General features: G+C 49.9%; 37 non-coding genes and 14 pseudogenes across 37 annotated transcripts; all 51 read left to right on the top strand.

The window, feature by feature from the left end:
* Positions 1 to 245: 245 nt before the first annotated feature.
* Positions 246 to 364, top strand: LOC149758176 (5S ribosomal RNA). The gene has a single exon (XR_016401958.1). It is a non-coding gene; the product is annotated as a 5S ribosomal RNA (ribosomal RNA).
* A 247-nt stretch (positions 365 to 611) lies between these two features.
* On the top strand, positions 612 to 730 carry LOC149758175 (5S ribosomal RNA). The gene has a single exon (XR_016406925.1). It is a non-coding gene; the product is annotated as a 5S ribosomal RNA (ribosomal RNA).
* A 247-nt stretch (positions 731 to 977) lies between these two features.
* Positions 978 to 1096, top strand: LOC149758174 (5S ribosomal RNA). Its single transcript, XR_016406914.1, has one exon. It is a non-coding gene; the product is annotated as a 5S ribosomal RNA (ribosomal RNA).
* Positions 1097 to 1342: 246 nt separating this feature from the next.
* LOC149758173 (5S ribosomal RNA) lies at positions 1343 to 1461 on the top strand (annotated as a pseudogene).
* A 246-nt stretch (positions 1462 to 1707) lies between these two features.
* LOC149758172 (5S ribosomal RNA) lies at positions 1708 to 1826 on the top strand. The gene has a single exon (XR_016406906.1). It is a non-coding gene; the product is annotated as a 5S ribosomal RNA (ribosomal RNA).
* Positions 1827 to 2072: 246 nt separating this feature from the next.
* Positions 2073 to 2191, top strand: LOC149758171 (5S ribosomal RNA). Its single transcript, XR_016406905.1, has one exon. It is a non-coding gene; the product is annotated as a 5S ribosomal RNA (ribosomal RNA).
* Positions 2192 to 2437: 246 nt separating this feature from the next.
* Positions 2438 to 2556, top strand: LOC149758170 (5S ribosomal RNA; annotated as a pseudogene).
* Positions 2557 to 2802: 246 nt separating this feature from the next.
* Positions 2803 to 2921, top strand: LOC149758169 (5S ribosomal RNA). The gene has a single exon (XR_016411881.1). It is a non-coding gene; the product is annotated as a 5S ribosomal RNA (ribosomal RNA).
* Positions 2922 to 3167: 246 nt separating this feature from the next.
* Positions 3168 to 3286, top strand: LOC149758168 (5S ribosomal RNA; annotated as a pseudogene).
* A 246-nt stretch (positions 3287 to 3532) lies between these two features.
* LOC149758167 (5S ribosomal RNA) lies at positions 3533 to 3651 on the top strand. The gene has a single exon (XR_016406903.1). It is a non-coding gene; the product is annotated as a 5S ribosomal RNA (ribosomal RNA).
* Positions 3652 to 3898: 247 nt separating this feature from the next.
* Positions 3899 to 4017, top strand: LOC149758166 (5S ribosomal RNA). Its single transcript, XR_016406901.1, has one exon. It is a non-coding gene; the product is annotated as a 5S ribosomal RNA (ribosomal RNA).
* A 246-nt stretch (positions 4018 to 4263) lies between these two features.
* Positions 4264 to 4382, top strand: LOC149758165 (5S ribosomal RNA; annotated as a pseudogene).
* Positions 4383 to 4628: 246 nt separating this feature from the next.
* LOC149758164 (5S ribosomal RNA) lies at positions 4629 to 4747 on the top strand. Its single transcript, XR_016406889.1, has one exon. It is a non-coding gene; the product is annotated as a 5S ribosomal RNA (ribosomal RNA).
* A 246-nt stretch (positions 4748 to 4993) lies between these two features.
* LOC149758163 (5S ribosomal RNA) lies at positions 4994 to 5112 on the top strand. The gene has a single exon (XR_016406879.1). It is a non-coding gene; the product is annotated as a 5S ribosomal RNA (ribosomal RNA).
* Positions 5113 to 5358: 246 nt separating this feature from the next.
* On the top strand, positions 5359 to 5477 carry LOC149758162 (5S ribosomal RNA). The gene has a single exon (XR_016406868.1). It is a non-coding gene; the product is annotated as a 5S ribosomal RNA (ribosomal RNA).
* A 247-nt stretch (positions 5478 to 5724) lies between these two features.
* Positions 5725 to 5843, top strand: LOC149758161 (5S ribosomal RNA). The gene has a single exon (XR_016401957.1). It is a non-coding gene; the product is annotated as a 5S ribosomal RNA (ribosomal RNA).
* Positions 5844 to 6090: 247 nt separating this feature from the next.
* LOC149758160 (5S ribosomal RNA) lies at positions 6091 to 6209 on the top strand. Its single transcript, XR_016406857.1, has one exon. It is a non-coding gene; the product is annotated as a 5S ribosomal RNA (ribosomal RNA).
* Positions 6210 to 6456: 247 nt separating this feature from the next.
* Positions 6457 to 6575, top strand: LOC149758159 (5S ribosomal RNA). The gene has a single exon (XR_016406848.1). It is a non-coding gene; the product is annotated as a 5S ribosomal RNA (ribosomal RNA).
* A 246-nt stretch (positions 6576 to 6821) lies between these two features.
* Positions 6822 to 6940, top strand: LOC149758158 (5S ribosomal RNA; annotated as a pseudogene).
* Positions 6941 to 7186: 246 nt separating this feature from the next.
* LOC149758157 (5S ribosomal RNA) lies at positions 7187 to 7305 on the top strand. The gene has a single exon (XR_016406837.1). It is a non-coding gene; the product is annotated as a 5S ribosomal RNA (ribosomal RNA).
* A 246-nt stretch (positions 7306 to 7551) lies between these two features.
* Positions 7552 to 7670, top strand: LOC149758156 (5S ribosomal RNA). Its single transcript, XR_016406826.1, has one exon. It is a non-coding gene; the product is annotated as a 5S ribosomal RNA (ribosomal RNA).
* A 246-nt stretch (positions 7671 to 7916) lies between these two features.
* Positions 7917 to 8035, top strand: LOC149758155 (5S ribosomal RNA; annotated as a pseudogene).
* Positions 8036 to 8281: 246 nt separating this feature from the next.
* LOC149758154 (5S ribosomal RNA) lies at positions 8282 to 8400 on the top strand. Its single transcript, XR_016411880.1, has one exon. It is a non-coding gene; the product is annotated as a 5S ribosomal RNA (ribosomal RNA).
* A 246-nt stretch (positions 8401 to 8646) lies between these two features.
* Positions 8647 to 8765, top strand: LOC149758153 (5S ribosomal RNA). The gene has a single exon (XR_016406815.1). It is a non-coding gene; the product is annotated as a 5S ribosomal RNA (ribosomal RNA).
* Positions 8766 to 9011: 246 nt separating this feature from the next.
* LOC149758152 (5S ribosomal RNA) lies at positions 9012 to 9130 on the top strand. The gene has a single exon (XR_016406806.1). It is a non-coding gene; the product is annotated as a 5S ribosomal RNA (ribosomal RNA).
* A 247-nt stretch (positions 9131 to 9377) lies between these two features.
* On the top strand, positions 9378 to 9496 carry LOC149758151 (5S ribosomal RNA). Its single transcript, XR_016406795.1, has one exon. It is a non-coding gene; the product is annotated as a 5S ribosomal RNA (ribosomal RNA).
* A 246-nt stretch (positions 9497 to 9742) lies between these two features.
* On the top strand, positions 9743 to 9861 carry LOC149758150 (5S ribosomal RNA; annotated as a pseudogene).
* A 246-nt stretch (positions 9862 to 10107) lies between these two features.
* Positions 10108 to 10226, top strand: LOC149758149 (5S ribosomal RNA). The gene has a single exon (XR_016406783.1). It is a non-coding gene; the product is annotated as a 5S ribosomal RNA (ribosomal RNA).
* Positions 10227 to 10472: 246 nt separating this feature from the next.
* LOC149758148 (5S ribosomal RNA) lies at positions 10473 to 10591 on the top strand. Its single transcript, XR_016406772.1, has one exon. It is a non-coding gene; the product is annotated as a 5S ribosomal RNA (ribosomal RNA).
* Positions 10592 to 10837: 246 nt separating this feature from the next.
* On the top strand, positions 10838 to 10956 carry LOC149758147 (5S ribosomal RNA; annotated as a pseudogene).
* A 246-nt stretch (positions 10957 to 11202) lies between these two features.
* On the top strand, positions 11203 to 11321 carry LOC149758146 (5S ribosomal RNA). Its single transcript, XR_016411879.1, has one exon. It is a non-coding gene; the product is annotated as a 5S ribosomal RNA (ribosomal RNA).
* Positions 11322 to 11567: 246 nt separating this feature from the next.
* Positions 11568 to 11686, top strand: LOC149758145 (5S ribosomal RNA). Its single transcript, XR_016406760.1, has one exon. It is a non-coding gene; the product is annotated as a 5S ribosomal RNA (ribosomal RNA).
* A 246-nt stretch (positions 11687 to 11932) lies between these two features.
* Positions 11933 to 12051, top strand: LOC149758144 (5S ribosomal RNA). Its single transcript, XR_016406749.1, has one exon. It is a non-coding gene; the product is annotated as a 5S ribosomal RNA (ribosomal RNA).
* Positions 12052 to 12298: 247 nt separating this feature from the next.
* Positions 12299 to 12417, top strand: LOC149758143 (5S ribosomal RNA). The gene has a single exon (XR_016406738.1). It is a non-coding gene; the product is annotated as a 5S ribosomal RNA (ribosomal RNA).
* Positions 12418 to 12663: 246 nt separating this feature from the next.
* Positions 12664 to 12782, top strand: LOC149758142 (5S ribosomal RNA; annotated as a pseudogene).
* Positions 12783 to 13028: 246 nt separating this feature from the next.
* Positions 13029 to 13147, top strand: LOC149758141 (5S ribosomal RNA). The gene has a single exon (XR_016406728.1). It is a non-coding gene; the product is annotated as a 5S ribosomal RNA (ribosomal RNA).
* Positions 13148 to 13393: 246 nt separating this feature from the next.
* On the top strand, positions 13394 to 13512 carry LOC149758140 (5S ribosomal RNA). The gene has a single exon (XR_016406718.1). It is a non-coding gene; the product is annotated as a 5S ribosomal RNA (ribosomal RNA).
* Positions 13513 to 13758: 246 nt separating this feature from the next.
* LOC149758139 (5S ribosomal RNA) lies at positions 13759 to 13877 on the top strand (annotated as a pseudogene).
* Positions 13878 to 14123: 246 nt separating this feature from the next.
* On the top strand, positions 14124 to 14242 carry LOC149758138 (5S ribosomal RNA; annotated as a pseudogene).
* A 246-nt stretch (positions 14243 to 14488) lies between these two features.
* On the top strand, positions 14489 to 14607 carry LOC149758137 (5S ribosomal RNA). The gene has a single exon (XR_016406707.1). It is a non-coding gene; the product is annotated as a 5S ribosomal RNA (ribosomal RNA).
* Positions 14608 to 14853: 246 nt separating this feature from the next.
* LOC149758136 (5S ribosomal RNA) lies at positions 14854 to 14972 on the top strand. Its single transcript, XR_016406698.1, has one exon. It is a non-coding gene; the product is annotated as a 5S ribosomal RNA (ribosomal RNA).
* Positions 14973 to 15219: 247 nt separating this feature from the next.
* LOC149758135 (5S ribosomal RNA) lies at positions 15220 to 15338 on the top strand. The gene has a single exon (XR_016406687.1). It is a non-coding gene; the product is annotated as a 5S ribosomal RNA (ribosomal RNA).
* A 246-nt stretch (positions 15339 to 15584) lies between these two features.
* Positions 15585 to 15703, top strand: LOC149758134 (5S ribosomal RNA; annotated as a pseudogene).
* Positions 15704 to 15949: 246 nt separating this feature from the next.
* Positions 15950 to 16068, top strand: LOC149758133 (5S ribosomal RNA). Its single transcript, XR_016405129.1, has one exon. It is a non-coding gene; the product is annotated as a 5S ribosomal RNA (ribosomal RNA).
* A 246-nt stretch (positions 16069 to 16314) lies between these two features.
* LOC149758132 (5S ribosomal RNA) lies at positions 16315 to 16433 on the top strand. Its single transcript, XR_016406675.1, has one exon. It is a non-coding gene; the product is annotated as a 5S ribosomal RNA (ribosomal RNA).
* A 247-nt stretch (positions 16434 to 16680) lies between these two features.
* On the top strand, positions 16681 to 16799 carry LOC149758131 (5S ribosomal RNA). Its single transcript, XR_016406664.1, has one exon. It is a non-coding gene; the product is annotated as a 5S ribosomal RNA (ribosomal RNA).
* Positions 16800 to 17045: 246 nt separating this feature from the next.
* On the top strand, positions 17046 to 17164 carry LOC149758130 (5S ribosomal RNA; annotated as a pseudogene).
* Positions 17165 to 17410: 246 nt separating this feature from the next.
* LOC149758129 (5S ribosomal RNA) lies at positions 17411 to 17529 on the top strand. The gene has a single exon (XR_016406653.1). It is a non-coding gene; the product is annotated as a 5S ribosomal RNA (ribosomal RNA).
* A 247-nt stretch (positions 17530 to 17776) lies between these two features.
* LOC149758128 (5S ribosomal RNA) lies at positions 17777 to 17895 on the top strand. Its single transcript, XR_016406642.1, has one exon. It is a non-coding gene; the product is annotated as a 5S ribosomal RNA (ribosomal RNA).
* A 246-nt stretch (positions 17896 to 18141) lies between these two features.
* On the top strand, positions 18142 to 18260 carry LOC149758127 (5S ribosomal RNA; annotated as a pseudogene).
* A 246-nt stretch (positions 18261 to 18506) lies between these two features.
* LOC149758126 (5S ribosomal RNA) lies at positions 18507 to 18625 on the top strand. Its single transcript, XR_016406631.1, has one exon. It is a non-coding gene; the product is annotated as a 5S ribosomal RNA (ribosomal RNA).
* Positions 18626 to 18742: the final 117 nt, after the last annotated feature.

The raw sequence follows: 18742 nt of genomic DNA, 5'->3' as shown, positions 1-18742 counted from the left end.
TTATTTTTTGCCCGCTTTTTTATTTTTTGATAACATTTATTTTTTATTTTTCGGCTTTTGGCTTTTCCTCTTCGGATAATTTTTTTCCCCCGAAAATAAACTGAGTCCGGAGACTGGCGGTGCCATGCCGCATAGCGGGAATAGCGCGTTGAATCCTACGCCAGAACGGCCCCGGCGGCGCGAATGTCTCGGGCCGTCGAGGTCTGCTGCTTTGTCATAAAAGGGAGTTTCGATGGGCATGTCATGGGTGCGATCATACCAGCACTAATGCACTGGATCCCATCAGAACTCCGCAGTTAAGCGTGCTTGGGCGAGAGTAGTACTAGGATGGGTGACCCCCTGGGAAGCCCTCGTGTTGCACCCCTTTTATTTTTTGCCCGCTTTTTTATTTTTTGATAACATTTATTTTTTATTTTTCGGCTTTTGGCTTTTCCTCTTCGGATAATTTTTTTCCCCCGAAAATAAACTGAGTCCGGAGACTGGCGGTGCCATGCCGCATAGCGGGAATAGCGCGTTGAATCCTACGCCAGAACGGCCCCGGCGGCGCGAATGTCTCGGGCCGTCGAGGTCTGCTGCTTTGTCATAAAAGGGAGTTTCGATGGGCATGTCATGGGTGCGATCATACCAGCACTAATGCACCGGATCCCATCAGAACTCCGCAGTTAAGCGTGCTTGGGCGAGAGTAGTACTAGGATGGGTGACCCCCTGGGAAGTCCTCGTGTTGCACCCCTTTTATTTTTTGCCCGCTTTTTTATTTTTTGATAACATTTATTTTTTATTTTTCGGCTTTTGGCTTTTCCTCTTCGGATAATTTTTTTCCCCCGAAAATAAACTGAGTCCGGAGACTGGCGGTGCCATGCCGCATAGCGGGAATAGCGCGTTGAATCCTACGCCAGAACGGCCCCGGCGGCGCGAATGTCTCGGGCCGTCGAGGTCTGCTGCTTTGTCATAAAAGGGAGTTTCGATGGGCATGTCATGGGTGCGATCATACCAGCACTAATGCACCGGATCCCATCAGAACTCCGCAGTTAAGCGTGCTTGGGCGAGAGTAGTACTAGGATGGGTGACCCCCTGGGAAGTCCTCGTGTTGCACCCCTTTTATTTTTTGCCCGCTTTTTTATTTTTTGATAATATTTAATTTTAATTTTTCGGCTTTTGGCTTTTCCTTTTCGGATAATTTTTTTCCCCCGAAAATAAACTGAGTCCGGAGACTCGCGGTGCCATGCCGCATAGCGGAACAGCGCGTTGAATCCTACGCCAGAACGGCCCCGGCAGCGCGAATGTCTCGGGCCGTCGCGGTCTGCTGCTTTGTCATAAAAGGGAGTTTCGAAGGGCATGTCATGGGTGCGATCATACCAGCACTAATGCACCGGATCCCATCATAACTCCGCAGTTAGGCGTGCTTGGGCGAGAGAAGTACTAGGATGGGTGACCCCCTGGGAAGTCCTCGTGTTGCACCCTTTTTATTTTTTGCCCGCTTTTTTATTTTTTGATAATATTTATTTTTAATTTTTTGGCTTTTGGCTTTTCCTCTTCGGATAATTTTTTCCCCCCGAAAATAAACTGAGTCCGGAGACTGGCGGTGCCATGCCGCATAGCGGAACAGCGCGTTGAATCCTACGCCAGAACGGCCCCGGCAGCGCGAATGTCTCGGGCCGTCGAGGTCTGCTGCTTTGTCATAAAAGGGAGTTTCGAAGGGCATGTCATGGGTGCGATCATACCAGCACTAATGCACCGGATCCCATCAGAACTCCGCAGTTAAGCGTGCTTGGGCGAGAGTAGTACTAGGATGGGTGACCCCCTGGGAAGTCCTCGTGTTGCACCCCTTTTATTTTTTGCCCGCTTTTTTATTTTTTGATAACATTTATTTTTTATTTTTCGGCTTTTGGCTTTTCCTCTTCGGATAATTTTTTTCCCCCGAAAATAAACTGAGTCCGGAGACTGGCGGTGCCATGCCGCATAGCGGAACAGCGCGTTGAATCCTACGCCAGAACGGCCCCGGCAGCGCGAATGTCTCGGGCCGTCGAGGTCTGCTGCTTTGTCATAAAAGGGAGTTTCGAAGGGCATGTCATGGGTGCGATCATACCAGCACTAATGCACCGGATCCCATCAGAACTCCGCAGTTAAGCGTGCTTGGGCGAGAGTAGTACTAGGATGGGTGACCCCCTGGGAAGTCCTCGTGTTGCACCCCTTTTATTTTTTGCCCGCTTTTTTATTTTTTGATAACATTTATTTTTTATTTTTCGGCTTTTGGCTTTTCCTCTTCGGATAATTTTTTTCCCCCGAAAATAAACTGAGTCCGGAGACTGGCGGTGCCATGCCGCATAGCGGGACAGCGCGTTGAATCCTACGCCAGAACGGCCCCGGCAGCGCGAATGTCTCGGGCCGTCGCGGTCTGCTGCTTTGTCATAAAAGGGAGTTTCGAAGGGCATGTCATGGGTGCGATCATACCAGCACTAATGCACCGGATCCCATCATAACTCCGCAGTTAGGCGTGCTTGGGCGAGAGAAGTACTAGGATGGGTGACCCCCTGGGAAGTCCTCGTGTTGCACCCTTTTTATTTTTTGCCCGCTTTTTTATTTTTTGATAATATTTATTTTTAATTTTTTGGCTTTTGGCTTTTCCTCTTCGGATAATTTTTTCCCCCCGAAAATAAACTGAGTCCGGAGACTGGCGGTGCCATGCCGCATAGCGGAACAGCGCGTTGAATCCTACGCCAGAACGGCCCCGGCAGCGCGAATGTCTCGGGCCGTCGAGGTCTGCTGCTTTGTCATAAAAGGGAGTTTCGAAGGGCATGTCATGGGTGCGATCATACCAGCACTAATGCACCGGATCCCATCAGAACTCCGCAGTTAAGCGTGCTTGGGCGAGAGTAGTACTAGGATGGGTGACCCCCTGGGAAGTCCTCGTGTTGCACCCTTTTTATTTTTTGCCCGCTTTTTTATTTTTTGATAATATTTATTTTTAATTTTTTGGCTTTTGGCTTTTCCTCTTCGGATAATTTTTTTCCCCCGAAAATAAACTGAGTCCGGAGACTGGCGGTGCCATGCCGCATAGCGGAACAGCGCGTTGAATCCTACGCCAGAACGGCCCCGGCAGCGCGAATGTCTCGGGCCGTCGCGGTCTGCTGCTTTGTCATAAAAGGGAGTTTCGAAGGGCATGTCATGGGTGCGATCATACCAGCACTAATGCACCGGATCCCATCATAACTCCGCAGTTAGGCGTGCTTGGGCGAGAGAAGTACTAGGATGGGTGACCCCCTGGGAAGTCCTCGTGTTGCACCCTTTTTATTTTTTGCCCGCTTTTTTATTTTTTGATAATATTTATTTTTAATTTTTTGGCTTTTGGCTTTTCCTCTTCGGATAATTTTTTCCCCCCGAAAATAAACTGAGTCCGGAGACTGGCGGTGCCATGCCGCATAGCGGAACAGCGCGTTGAATCCTACGCCAGAACGGCCCCGGCAGCGCGAATGTCTCGGGCCGTCGAGGTCTGCTGCTTTGTCATAAAAGGGAGTTTCGAAGGGCATGTCATGGGTGCGATCATACCAGCACTAATGCACCGGATCCCATCAGAACTCCGCAGTTAAGCGTGCTTGGGCGAGAGTAGTACTAGGATGGGTGACCCCCTGGGAAGTCCTCGTGTTGCACCCCTTTTATTTTTTGCCCGCTTTTTTATTTTTTGATAACATTTATTTTTTATTTTTCGGCTTTTGGCTTTTCCTCTTCGGATAATTTTTTTCCCCCGAAAATAAACTGAGTCCGGAGACTGGCGGTGCCATGCCGCATAGCGGGAATAGCGCGTTGAATCCTACGCCAGAACGGCCCCGGCGGCGCGAATGTCTCGGGCCGTCGAGGTCTGCTGCTTTGTCATAAAAGGGAGTTTCGATGGGCATGTCATGGGTGCGATCATACCAGCACTAATGCACCGGATCCCATCAGAACTCCGCAGTTAAGCGTGCTTGGGCGAGAGTAGTACTAGGATGGGTGACCCCCTGGGAAGTCCTCGTGTTGCACCCCTTTTATTTTTTGCCCGCTTTTTTATTTTTTGATAATATTTAATTTTAATTTTTCGGCTTTTGGCTTTTCCTCTTCGGATAATTTTTTTCCCCCGAAAATAAACTGAGTCCGGAGACTCGCGGTGCCATGCCGCATAGCGGAACAGCGCGTTGAATCCTACGCCAGAACGGCCCCGGCAGCGCGAATGTCTCGGGCCGTCGCGGTCTGCTGCTTTGTCATAAAAGGGAGTTTCGAAGGGCATGTCATGGGTGCGATCATACCAGCACTAATGCACCGGATCCCATCATAACTCCGCAGTTAGGCGTGCTTGGGCGAGAGAAGTACTAGGATGGGTGACCCCCTGGGAAGTCCTCGTGTTGCACCCTTTTTATTTTTTGCCCGCTTTTTTATTTTTTGATAATATTTATTTTTAATTTTTTGGCTTTTGGCTTTTCCTCTTCGGATAATTTTTTCCCCCCGAAAATAAACTGAGTCCGGAGACTGGCGGTGCCATGCCGCATAGCGGAACAGCGCGTTGAATCCTACGCCAGAACGGCCCCGGCAGCGCGAATGTCTCGGGCCGTCGAGGTCTGCTGCTTTGTCATAAAAGGGAGTTTCGAAGGGCATGTCATGGGTGCGATCATACCAGCACTAATGCACCGGATCCCATCAGAACTCCGCAGTTAAGCGTGCTTGGGCGAGAGTAGTACTAGGATGGGTGACCCCCTGGGAAGTCCTCGTGTTGCACCCCTTTTATTTTTTGCCCGCTTTTTTATTTTTTGATAACATTTATTTTTTATTTTTCGGCTTTTGGCTTTTCCTCTTCGGATAATTTTTTTCCCCCGAAAATAAACTGAGTCCGGAGACTGGCGGTGCCATGCCGCATAGCGGAACAGCGCGTTGAATCCTACGCCAGAACGGCCCCGGCAGCGCGAATGTCTCGGGCCGTCGAGGTCTGCTGCTTTGTCATAAAAGGGAGTTTCGAAGGGCATGTCATGGGTGCGATCATACCAGCACTAATGCACCGGATCCCATCAGAACTCCGCAGTTAAGCGTGCTTGGGCGAGAGTAGTACTAGGATGGGTGACCCCCTGGGAAGTCCTCGTGTTGCACCCCTTCTATTTTTTGCCCGCTTTTTTATTTTTTGATAACATTTATTTTTTATTTTTCGGCTTTTGGCTTTTCCTCTTCGGATAATTTTTTTCCCCCGAAAATAAACTGAGTCCGGAGACTGGCGGTGCCATGCCGCATAGCGGAACAGCGCGTTGAATCCTACGCCAGAACGGCCCCGGCAGCGCGAATGTCTCGGGCCGTCGAGGTCTGCTGCTTTGTCATAAAAGGGAGTTTCGAAGGGCATGTCATGGGTGCGATCATACCAGCACTAATGCACCGGATCCCATCAGAACTCCGCAGTTAAGCGTGCTTGGGCGAGAGTAGTACTAGGATGGGTGACCCCCTGGGAAGTCCTCGTGTTGCACCCCTTTTATTTTTTGCCCGCTTTTTTATTTTTTGATAACATTTATTTTTTATTTTTCGGCTTTTGGCTTTTCCTCTTCGGATAATTTTTTTCCCCCGAAAATAAACTGAGTCCGGAGACTGGCGGTGCCATGCCGCATAGCGGGAATAGCGCGTTGAATCCTACGCCAGAACGGCCCCGGCGGCGCGAATGTCTCGGGCCGTCGAGGTCTGCTGCTTTGTCATAAAAGGGAGTTTCGATGGGCATGTCATGGGTGCGATCATACCAGCACTAATGCACTGGATCCCATCAGAACTCCGCAGTTAAGCGTGCTTGGGCGAGAGTAGTACTAGGATGGGTGACCCCCTGGGAAGCCCTCGTGTTGCACCCCTTTTATTTTTTGCCCGCTTTTTTATTTTTTGATAACATTTATTTTTTATTTTTCGGCTTTTGGCTTTTCCTCTTCGGATAATTTTTTTCCCCCGAAAATAAACTGAGTCCGGAGACTGGCGGTGCCATGCCGCATAGCGGGAATAGCGCGTTGAATCCTACGCCAGAACGGCCCCGGCGGCGCGAATGTCTCGGGCCGTCGAGGTCTGCTGCTTTGTCATAAAAGGGAGTTTCGATGGGCATGTCATGGGTGCGATCATACCAGCACTAATGCACCGGATCCCATCAGAACTCCGCAGTTAAGCGTGCTTGGGCGAGAGTAGTACTAGGATGGGTGACCCCCTGGGAAGTCCTCGTGTTGCACCCCTTTTATTTTTTGCCCGCTTTTTTATTTTTTGATAACATTTATTTTTTATTTTTCGGCTTTTGGCTTTTCCTCTTCGGATAATTTTTTTCCCCCGAAAATAAACTGAGTCCGGAGACTGGCGGTGCCATGCCGCATAGCGGGAATAGCGCGTTGAATCCTACGCCAGAACGGCCCCGGCGGCGCGAATGTCTCGGGCCGTCGAGGTCTGCTGCTTTGTCATAAAAGGGAGTTTCGATGGGCATGTCATGGGTGCGATCATACCAGCACTAATGCACCGGATCCCATCAGAACTCCGCAGTTAAGCGTGCTTGGGCGAGAGTAGTACTAGGATGGGTGACCCCCTGGGAAGTCCTCGTGTTGCACCCCTTTTATTTTTTGCCCGCTTTTTTATTTTTTGATAATATTTAATTTTAATTTTTCGGCTTTTGGCTTTTCCTTTTCGGATAATTTTTTTCCCCCGAAAATAAACTGAGTCCGGAGACTCGCGGTGCCATGCCGCATAGCGGAACAGCGCGTTGAATCCTACGCCAGAACGGCCCCGGCAGCGCGAATGTCTCGGGCCGTCGCGGTCTGCTGCTTTGTCATAAAAGGGAGTTTCGAAGGGCATGTCATGGGTGCGATCATACCAGCACTAATGCACCGGATCCCATCATAACTCCGCAGTTAGGCGTGCTTGGGCGAGAGAAGTACTAGGATGGGTGACCCCCTGGGAAGTCCTCGTGTTGCACCCTTTTTATTTTTTGCCCGCTTTTTTATTTTTTGATAATATTTATTTTTAATTTTTTGGCTTTTGGCTTTTCCTCTTCGGATAATTTTTTCTCCCCGAAAATAAACTGAGTCCGGAGACTGGCGGTGCCATGCCGCATAGCGGAACAGCGCGTTGAATCCTACGCCAGAACGGCCCCGGCAGCGCGAATGTCTCGGGCCGTCGAGGTCTGCTGCTTTGTCATAAAAGGGAGTTTCGAAGGGCATGTCATGGGTGCGATCATACCAGCACTAATGCACCGGATCCCATCAGAACTCCGCAGTTAAGCGTGCTTGGGCGAGAGTAGTACTAGGATGGGTGACCCCCTGGGAAGTCCTCGTGTTGCACCCCTTTTATTTTTTGCCCGCTTTTTTATTTTTTGATAACATTTATTTTTTATTTTTCGGCTTTTGGCTTTTCCTCTTCGGATAATTTTTTTCCCCCGAAAATAAACTGAGTCCGGAGACTGGCGGTGCCATGCCGCATAGCGGAACAGCGCGTTGAATCCTACGCCAGAACGGCCCCGGCAGCGCGAATGTCTCGGGCCGTCGAGGTCTGCTGCTTTGTCATAAAAGGGAGTTTCGAAGGGCATGTCATGGGTGCGATCATACCAGCACTAATGCACCGGATCCCATCAGAACTCCGCAGTTAAGCGTGCTTGGGCGAGAGTAGTACTAGGATGGGTGACCCCCTGGGAAGTCCTCGTGTTGCACCCCTTTTATTTTTTGCCCGCTTTTTTATTTTTTGATAACATTTATTTTTTATTTTTCGGCTTTTGGCTTTTCCTCTTCGGATAATTTTTTTCCCCCGAAAATAAACTGAGTCCGGAGACTGGCGGTGCCATGCCGCATAGCGGGACAGCGCGTTGAATCCTACGCCAGAACGGCCCCGGCAGCGCGAATGTCTCGGGCCGTCGCGGTCTGCTGCTTTGTCATAAAAGGGAGTTTCGAAGGGCATGTCATGGGTGCGATCATACCAGCACTAATGCACCGGATCCCATCATAACTCCGCAGTTAGGCGTGCTTGGGCGAGAGAAGTACTAGGATGGGTGACCCCCTGGGAAGTCCTCGTGTTGCACCCTTTTTATTTTTTGCCCGCTTTTTTATTTTTTGATAATATTTATTTTTAATTTTTTGGCTTTTGGCTTTTCCTCTTCGGATAATTTTTTCCCCCCGAAAATAAACTGAGTCCGGAGACTGGCGGTGCCATGCCGCATAGCGGAACAGCGCGTTGAATCCTACGCCAGAACGGCCCCGGCAGCGCGAATGTCTCGGGCCGTCGAGGTCTGCTGCTTTGTCATAAAAGGGAGTTTCGAAGGGCATGTCATGGGTGCGATCATACCAGCACTAATGCACCGGATCCCATCAGAACTCCGCAGTTAAGCGTGCTTGGGCGAGAGTAGTACTAGGATGGGTGACCCCCTGGGAAGTCCTCGTGTTGCACCCTTTTTATTTTTTGCCCGCTTTTTTATTTTTTGATAATATTTATTTTTAATTTTTTGGCTTTTGGCTTTTCCTCTTCGGATAATTTTTTTCCCCCGAAAATAAACTGAGTCCGGAGACTGGCGGTGCCATGCCGCATAGCGGAACAGCGCGTTGAATCCTACGCCAGAACGGCCCCGGCAGCGCGAATGTCTCGGGCCGTCGAGGTCTGCTGCTTTGTCATAAAAGGGAGTTTCGAAGGGCATGTCATGGGTGCGATCATACCAGCACTAATGCACCGGATCCCATCAGAACTCCGCAGTTAAGCGTGCTTGGGCGAGAGTAGTACTAGGATGGGTGACCCCCTGGGAAGTCCTCGTGTTGCACCCCTTTTATTTTTTGCCCGCTTTTTTATTTTTTGATAACATTTATTTTTTATTTTTCGGCTTTTGGCTTTTCCTCTTCGGATAATTTTTTTCCCCCGAAAATAAACTGAGTCCGGAGACTGGCGGTGCCATGCCGCATAGCGGAACAGCGCGTTGAATCCTACGCCAGAACGGCCCCGGCAGCGCGAATGTCTCGGGCCGTCGAGGTCTGCTGCTTTGTCATAAAAGGGAGTTTCGAAGGGCATGTCATGGGTGCGATCATACCAGCACTAATGCACCGGATCCCATCAGAACTCCGCAGTTAAGCGTGCTTGGGCGAGAGTAGTACTAGGATGGGTGACCCCCTGGGAAGTCCTCGTGTTGCACCCCTTTTATTTTTTGCCCGCTTTTTTATTTTTTGATAACATTTATTTTTTATTTTTCGGCTTTTGGCTTTTCCTCTTCGGATAATTTTTTTCCCCCGAAAATAAACTGAGTCCGGAGACTGGCGGTGCCATGCCGCATAGCGGGAATAGCGCGTTGAATCCTACGCCAGAACGGCCCCGGCGGCGCGAATGTCTCGGGCCGTCGAGGTCTGCTGCTTTGTCATAAAAGGGAGTTTCGATGGGCATGTCATGGGTGCGATCATACCAGCACTAATGCACCGGATCCCATCAGAACTCCGCAGTTAAGCGTGCTTGGGCGAGAGTAGTACTAGGATGGGTGACCCCCTGGGAAGTCCTCGTGTTGCACCCCTTTTATTTTTTGCCCGCTTTTTTATTTTTTGATAATATTTAATTTTAATTTTTCGGCTTTTGGCTTTTCCTCTTCGGATAATTTTTTTCCCCCGAAAATAAACTGAGTCCGGAGACTCGCGGTGCCATGCCGCATAGCGGAACAGCGCGTTGAATCCTACGCCAGAACGGCCCCGGCAGCGCGAATGTCTCGGGCCGTCGCGGTCTGCTGCTTTGTCATAAAAGGGAGTTTCGAAGGGCATGTCATGGGTGCGATCATACCAGCACTAATGCACCGGATCCCATCATAACTCCGCAGTTAGGCGTGCTTGGGCGAGAGAAGTACTAGGATGGGTGACCCCCTGGGAAGTCCTCGTGTTGCACCCTTTTTATTTTTTGCCCGCTTTTTTATTTTTTGATAATATTTATTTTTAATTTTTTGGCTTTTGGCTTTTCCTCTTCGGATAATTTTTTCCCCCCGAAAATAAACTGAGTCCGGAGACTGGCGGTGCCATGCCGCATAGCGGAACAGCGCGTTGAATCCTACGCCAGAACGGCCCCGGCAGCGCGAATGTCTCGGGCCGTCGAGGTCTGCTGCTTTGTCATAAAAGGGAGTTTCGAAGGGCATGTCATGGGTGCGATCATACCAGCACTAATGCACCGGATCCCATCAGAACTCCGCAGTTAAGCGTGCTTGGGCGAGAGTAGTACTAGGATGGGTGACCCCCTGGGAAGTCCTCGTGTTGCACCCCTTTTATTTTTTGCCCGCTTTTTTATTTTTTGATAACATTTATTTTTTATTTTTCGGCTTTTGGCTTTTCCTCTTCGGATAATTTTTTTCCCCCGAAAATAAACTGAGTCCGGAGACTGGCGGTGCCATGCCGCATAGCGGAACAGCGCGTTGAATCCTACGCCAGAACGGCCCCGGCAGCGCGAATGTCTCGGGCCGTCGAGGTCTGCTGCTTTGTCATAAAAGGGAGTTTCGAAGGGCATGTCATGGGTGCGATCATACCAGCACTAATGCACCGGATCCCATCAGAACTCCGCAGTTAAGCGTGCTTGGGCGAGAGTAGTACTAGGATGGGTGACCCCCTGGGAAGTCCTCGTGTTGCACCCCTTTTATTTTTTGCCCGCTTTTTTATTTTTTGATAACATTTATTTTTTATTTTTCGGCTTTTGGCTTTTCCTCTTCGGATAATTTTTTTCCCCCGAAAATAAACTGAGTCCGGAGACTGGCGGTGCCATGCCGCATAGCGGGACAGCGCGTTGAATCCTACGCCAGAACGGCCCCGGCAGCGCGAATGTCTCGGGCCGTCGCGGTCTGCTGCTTTGTCATAAAAGGGAGTTTCGAAGGGCATGTCATGGGTGCGATCATACCAGCACTAATGCACCGGATCCCATCATAACTCCGCAGTTAGGCGTGCTTGGGCGAGAGAAGTACTAGGATGGGTGACCCCCTGGGAAGTCCTCGTGTTGCACCCTTTTTATTTTTTGCCCGCTTTTTTATTTTTTGATAATATTTATTTTTAATTTTTTGGCTTTTGGCTTTTCCTCTTCGGATAATTTTTTCCCCCCGAAAATAAACTGAGTCCGGAGACTGGCGGTGCCATGCCGCATAGCGGAACAGCGCGTTGAATCCTACGCCAGAACGGCCCCGGCAGCGCGAATGTCTCGGGCCGTCGAGGTCTGCTGCTTTGTCATAAAAGGGAGTTTCGAAGGGCATGTCATGGGTGCGATCATACCAGCACTAATGCACCGGATCCCATCAGAACTCCGCAGTTAAGCGTGCTTGGGCGAGAGTAGTACTAGGATGGGTGACCCCCTGGGAAGTCCTCGTGTTGCACCCTTTTTATTTTTTGCCCGCTTTTTTATTTTTTGATAATATTTATTTTTAATTTTTTGGCTTTTGGCTTTTCCTCTTCGGATAATTTTTTTCCCCCGAAAATAAACTGAGTCCGGAGACTGGCGGTGCCATGCCGCATAGCGGAACAGCGCGTTGAATCCTACGCCAGAACGGCCCCGGCAGCGCGAATGTCTCGGGCCGTCGAGGTCTGCTGCTTTGTCATAAAAGGGAGTTTCGAAGGGCATGTCATGGGTGCGATCATACCAGCACTAATGCACCGGATCCCATCAGAACTCCGCAGTTAAGCGTGCTTGGGCGAGAGTAGTACTAGGATGGGTGACCCCCTGGGAAGTCCTCGTGTTGCACCCCTTTTATTTTTTGCCCGCTTTTTTATTTTTTGATAACATTTATTTTTTATTTTTCGGCTTTTGGCTTTTCCTCTTCGGATAATTTTTTTCCCCCGAAAATAAACTGAGTCCGGAGACTGGCGGTGCCATGCCGCATAGCGGAACAGCGCGTTGAATCCTACGCCAGAACGGCCCCGGCAGCGCGAATGTCTCGGGCCGTCGAGGTCTGCTGCTTTGTCATAAAAGGGAGTTTCGAAGGGCATGTCATGGGTGCGATCATACCAGCACTAATGCACCGGATCCCATCAGAACTCCGCAGTTAAGCGTGCTTGGGCGAGAGTAGTACTAGGATGGGTGACCCCCTGGGAAGTCCTCGTGTTGCACCCCTTTTATTTTTTGCCCGCTTTTTTATTTTTTGATAACATTTATTTTTTATTTTTCGGCTTTTGGCTTTTCCTCTTCGGATAATTTTTTTCCCCCGAAAATAAACTGAGTCCGGAGACTGGCGGTGCCATGCCGCATAGCGGGAATAGCGCGTTGAATCCTACGCCAGAACGGCCCCGGCGGCGCGAATGTCTCGGGCCGTCGAGGTCTGCTGCTTTGTCATAAAAGGGAGTTTCGATGGGCATGTCATGGGTGCGATCATACCAGCACTAATGCACCGGATCCCATCAGAACTCCGCAGTTAAGCGTGCTTGGGCGAGAGTAGTACTAGGATGGGTGACCCCCTGGGAAGTCCTCGTGTTGCACCCCTTTTATTTTTTGCCCGCTTTTTTATTTTTTGATAATATTTAATTTTAATTTTTCGGCTTTTGGCTTTTCCTCTTCGGATAATTTTTTTCCCCCGAAAATAAACTGAGTCCGGAGACTCGCGGTGCCATGCCGCATAGCGGAACAGCGCGTTGAATCCTACGCCAGAACGGCCCCGGCAGCGCGAATGTCTCGGGCCGTCGCGGTCTGCTGCTTTGTCATAAAAGGGAGTTTCGAAGGGCATGTCATGGGTGCGATCATACCAGCACTAATGCACCGGATCCCATCATAACTCCGCAGTTAGGCGTGCTTGGGCGAGAGAAGTACTAGGATGGGTGACCCCCTGGGAAGTCCTCGTGTTGCACCCTTTTTATTTTTTGCCCGCTTTTTTATTTTTTGATAATATTTATTTTTAATTTTTTGGCTTTTGGCTTTTCCTCTTCGGATAATTTTTTCCCCCCGAAAATAAACTGAGTCCGGAGACTGGCGGTGCCATGCCGCATAGCGGAACAGCGCGTTGAATCCTACGCCAGAACGGCCCCGGCAGCGCGAATGTCTCGGGCCGTCGAGGTCTGCTGCTTTGTCATAAAAGGGAGTTTCGAAGGGCATGTCATGGGTGCGATCATACCAGCACTAATGCACCGGATCCCATCAGAACTCCGCAGTTAAGCGTGCTTGGGCGAGAGTAGTACTAGGATGGGTGACCCCCTGGGAAGTCCTCGTGTTGCACCCCTTTTATTTTTTGCCCGCTTTTTTATTTTTTGATAACATTTATTTTTTATTTTTCGGCTTTTGGCTTTTCCTCTTCGGATAATTTTTTTCCCCCGAAAATAAACTGAGTCCGGAGACTGGCGGTGCCATGCCGCATAGCGGAACAGCGCGTTGAATCCTACGCCAGAACGGCCCCGGCAGCGCGAATGTCTCGGGCCGTCGAGGTCTGCTGCTTTGTCATAAAAGGGAGTTTCGAAGGGCATGTCATGGGTGCGATCATACCAGCACTAATGCACCGGATCCCATCAGAACTCCGCAGTTAAGCGTGCTTGGGCGAGAGTAGTACTAGGATGGGTGACCCCCTGGGAAGTCCTCGTGTTGCACCCCTTTTATTTTTTGCCCGCTTTTTTATTTTTTGATAACATTTATTTTTTATTTTTCGGCTTTTGGCTTTTCCTCTTCGGATAATTTTTTTCCCCCGAAAATAAACTGAGTCCGGAGACTGGCGGTGCCATGCCGCATAGCGGGACAGCGCGTTGAATCCTACGCCAGAACGGCCCCGGCAGCGCGAATGTCTCGGGCCGTCGCGGTCTGCTGCTTTGTCATAAAAGGGAGTTTCGAAGGGCATGTCATGGGTGCGATCATACCAGCACTAATGCACCGGATCCCATCATAACTCCGCAGTTAGGCGTGCTTGGGCGAGAGAAGTACTAGGATGGGTGACCCCCTGGGAAGTCCTCGTGTTGCACCCTTTTTATTTTTTGCCCGCTTTTTTATTTTTTGATAATATTTATTTTTAATTTTTTGGCTTTTGGCTTTTCCTCTTCGGATAATTTTTTTCCCCCGAAAATAAACTGAGTCCGGAGACTCGCGGTGCCATGCCGCATAGCGGAACAGCGCGTTGAATCCTACGCCAGAACGGCCCCGGCAGCGCGAATGTCTCGGGCCGTCGCGGTCTGCTGCTTTGTCATAAAAGGGAGTTTCGAAGGGCATGTCATGGGTGCGATCATACCAGCACTAATGCACCGGATCCCATCATAACTCCGCAGTTAGGCGTGCTTGGGCGAGAGAAGTACTAGGATGGGTGACCCCCTGGGAAGTCCTCGTGTTGCACCCTTTTTATTTTTTGCCCGCTTTTTTATTTTTTGATAATATTTATTTTTAATTTTTTGGCTTTTGGCTTTTCCTCTTCGGATAATTTTTTCCCCCCGAAAATAAACTGAGTCCGGAGACTGGCGGTGCCATGCCGCATAGCGGAACAGCGCGTTGAATCCTACGCCAGAACGGCCCCGGCAGCGCGAATGTCTCGGGCCGTCGAGGTCTGCTGCTTTGTCATAAAAGGGAGTTTCGAAGGGCATGTCATGGGTGCGATCATACCAGCACTAATGCACCGGATCCCATCAGAACTCCGCAGTTAAGCGTGCTTGGGCGAGAGTAGTACTAGGATGGGTGACCCCCTGGGAAGTCCTCGTGTTGCACCCCTTTTATTTTTTGCCCGCTTTTTTATTTTTTGATAACATTTATTTTTTATTTTTCGGCTTTTGGCTTTTCCTCTTCGGATAATTTTTTTCCCCCGAAAATAAACTGAGTCCGGAGACTGGCGGTGCCATGCCGCATAGCGGAACAGCGCGTTGAATCCTACGCCAGAACGGCCCCGGCAGCGCGAATGTCTCGGGCCGTCGAGGTCTGCTGCTTTGTCATAAAAGGGAGTTTCGAAGGGCATGTCATGGGTGCGATCATACCAGCACTAATGCACCGGATCCCATCAGAACTCCGCAGTTAAGCGTGCTTGGGCGAGAGTAGTACTAGGATGGGTGACCCCCTGGGAAGTCCTCGTGTTGCACCCCTTTTATTTTTTGCCCGCTTTTTTATTTTTTGATAACATTTATTTTTTATTTTTCGGCTTTTGGCTTTTCCTCTTCGGATAATTTTTTTCCCCCGAAAATAAACTGAGTCCGGAGACTGGCGGTGCCATGCCGCATAGCGGGAATAGCGCGTTGAATCCTACGCCAGAACGGCCCCGGCGGCGCGAATGTCTCGGGCCGTCGAGGTCTGCTGCTTTGTCATAAAAGGGAGTTTCGATGGGCATGTCATGGGTGCGATCATACCAGCACTAATGCACCGGATCCCATCAGAACTCCGCAGTTAAGCGTGCTTGGGCGAGAGTAGTACTAGGATGGGTGACCCCCTGGGAAGTCCTCGTGTTGCACCCCTTTTATTTTTTGCCCGCTTTTTTATTTTTTGATAATATTTAATTTTAATTTTTCGGCTTTTGGCTTTTCCTCTTCGGATAATTTTTTTCCCCCGAAAATAAACTGAGTCCGGAGACTCGCGGTGCCATGCCGCATAGCGGAACAGCGCGTTGAATCCTACGCCAGAACGGCCCCGGCAGCGCGAATGTCTCGGGCCGTCGCGGTCTGCTGCTTTGTCATAAAAGGGAGTTTCGAAGGGCATGTCATGGGTGCGATCATACCAGCACTAATGCACCGGATCCCATCATAACTCCGCAGTTAGGCGTGCTTGGGCGAGAGAAGTACTAGGATGGGTGACCCCCTGGGAAGTCCTCGTGTTGCACCCTTTTTATTTTTTGCCCGCTTTTTTATTTTTTGATAATATTTATTTTTAATTTTTTGGCTTTTGGCTTTTCCTCTTCGGATAATTTTTTCCCCCCGAAAATAAACTGAGTCCGGAGACTGGCGGTGCCATGCCGCATAGCGGAACAGCGCGTTGAATCCTACGCCAGAACGGCCCCGGCAGCGCGAATGTCTCGGGCCGTCGAGGTCTGCTGCTTTGTCATAAAAGGGAGTTTCGAAGGGCATGTCATGGGTGCGATCATACCAGCACTAATGCACCGGATCCCATCAGAACTCCGCAGTTAAGCGTGCTTGGGCGAGAGTAGTACTAGGATGGGTGACACCCTGGGAAGTCCTCGTGTTGCACCCCTTTTATTTTTTGCCCGCTTTTTTATTTTTTGATAACATTTATTTTTTATTTTTCGGCTTTTGGCTTTTCCTCTTCGGATAATTTTTTTCCCCCGAAAATAAACTGAGTCCGGAGACTGGCGGTGCCATGCCGCATAGCGGAACAGCGCGTTGAATCCTACGCCAGAACGGCCCCGGCAGCGCGAATGTCTCGGGCCGTCGAGGTCTGCTGCTTTGTCATAAAAGGGAGTTTCGAAGGGCATGTCATGGGTGCGATCATACCAGCACTAATGCACCGGATCCCATCAGAACTCCGCAGTTAAGCGTGCTTGGGCGAGAGTAGTACTAGGATGGGTGACCCCCTGGGAAGTCCTCGTGTTGCACCCCTTTTATTTTTTGCCCGCTTTTTTATTTTTTGATAACATTTATTTTTTATTTTTCGGCTTTTGGCTTTTCCTCTTCGGATAATTTTTTTCCCCCGAAAATAAACTGAGTCCGGAGACTGGCGGTGCCATGCCGCATAGCGGGAATAGCGCGTTGAATCCTACGCCAGAACGGCCCCGGCGGCGCGAATGTCTCGGGCCGTCGAGGTCTGCTGCTTTGTCATAAAAGGGAGTTTCGATGGGCATGTCATGGGTGCGATCATACCAGCACTAATGCACCGGATCCCATCAGAACTCCGCAGTTAAGCGTGCTTGGGCGAGAGTAGTACTAGGATGGGTGACCCCCTGGGAAGTCCTCGTGTTGCACCCCTTTTATTTTTTGCCCGCTTTTTTATTTTTTGATAATATTTAATTTTAATTTTTCGGCTTTTGGCTTTTCCTCTTCGGATAATTTTTTTCCCCCGAAAATAAACTGAGTCCGGAGACTCGCGGTGCCATGCCGCATAGCGGAACAGCGCGTTGAATCCTACGCCAGAACGGCCCCGGCAGCGCGAATGTCTCGGGCCGTCGCGGTCTGCTGCTTTGTCATAAAAGGGAGTTTCGAAGGGCATGTCATGGGTGCGATCATACCAGCACTAATGCACCGGATCCCATCATAACTCCGCAGTTAGGCGTGCTTGGGCGAGAGAAGTACTAGGATGGGTGACCCCCTGGGAAGTCCTCGTGTTGCACCCTTTTTATTTTTTGCCCGCTTTTTTATTTTTTGATAATATTTATTTTTAATTTTTTGGCTTTTGGCTTTTCCTCTTCGGATAATTTTTTCCCCCCGAAAATAAACTGAGTCCGGAGACTGGCGGTGCCATGCCGCATAGCGGAACAGCGCGTTGAATCCTACGCCAGAACGGCCCCGGCAGCGCGAATGTCTCGGGCCGTCGAGGTCTGCTGCTTTGTCATAAAAGGGAGTTTCGAAGGGCATGTCATGGGTGCGATCATACCAGCACTAATGCACCGGATCCCATCAGAACTCCGCAGTTAAGCGTGCTTGGGCGAGAGTAGTACTAGGATGGGTGACCCCCTGGGAAGTCCTCGTGTTGCACCCCTTTTATTTTTTGCCCGCTTTTTTATTTTTTGATAACATTTATTTTTTATTTTTCGGCTTTTGGCTTTTCCTCTTCGGATAATTTTTTTCCCCCGAAAATAAACTGAGTCCGGAGACTGGCGGTGCCATGCCGCATAGCGGGAATAGCGCGTTGAATCCTACGCCAGAACGGCCCCGGCGGCGCGAATGTCTCGGGCCGTCGAGGTCTGCTGCTTTGTCATAAAAGGGAGTTTCGATGGGCATGTCATGGGTGCGATCATACCAGCACTAATGCACCGGATCCCATCAGAACTCCGCAGTTAAGCGTGCTTGGGCGAGAGTAGTACTAGGATGGGTGACCCCCTGGGAAGTCCTCGTGTTGCACCCCTTTTATTTTTTGCCCGCTTTTTTATTTTTTGATAATATTTAATTTTAATTTTTCGGCTTTTGGCTTTTCCTCTTCGGATAATTTTTTTCCCCCGAAAATAAACTGAGTCCGGAGACTCGCGGTGCCATGCCGCATAGCGGAACAGCGCGTTGAATCCTACGCCAGAACGGCCCCGGCAGCGCGAATGTCTCGGGCCGTCGCGGTCTGCTGCTTTGTCATAAAAGGGAGTTTCGAAGGGCATGTCATGGGTGCGATCATACCAGCACTAATGCACCGGATCCCATCATAACTCCGCAGTTAGGCGTGCTTGGGCGAGAGAAGTACTAGGATGGGTGACCCCCTGGGAAGTCCTCGTGTTGCACCCTTTTTATTTTTTGCCCGCTTTTTTATTTTTTGATAATATTTATTTTTAATTTTTTGGCTTTTGGCTTTTCCTCTTCGGATAATTTTTTCCCCCCGAAAATAAACTGAGTCCGGAGACTGGCGGTGCCATGCCGCATAGCGGAACAGCGCGTTGAATCCTACGCCAGAACGACCCCGGCAGCGCGAATGTCTCGGGCCGTCGAGGTCTGCTGCTTTGTCATAAAAGGGAGTTTCGAAGGGCATGTCATGGGTGCGATCATACCAGCACTAATGCACCGGATCCCATCAGAACTCCGCAGTTAAGCGTGCTTGGGCGAGAGTAGTACTAGGATGGGTGACCCCCTGGGAAGTCCTCGTGTTGCACCCCTTTTATTTTTTGCCCGCTTTTTTATTTTTTGATAACATTTATTTTTTATTTTTCGGCTTTTGGCTTTTCCTCTTCGGATAATTTTTTTCCCCCGAAAATAAACTGAGTCCGGAGACT

The sequence above is a fragment of the Phoenix dactylifera genome, chromosome 4 (genome assembly GCF_051530095.1).
Source record: "Phoenix dactylifera cultivar Ajwa chromosome 4, Ajwa_hap1_PhDact_Kaust_v1.1, whole genome shotgun sequence".
Classification (NCBI taxonomy): Eukaryota; Viridiplantae; Streptophyta; class Magnoliopsida; order Arecales; family Arecaceae; genus Phoenix; species Phoenix dactylifera.
This window is presented reverse-complemented; position numbering and strand designations above follow the sequence as displayed.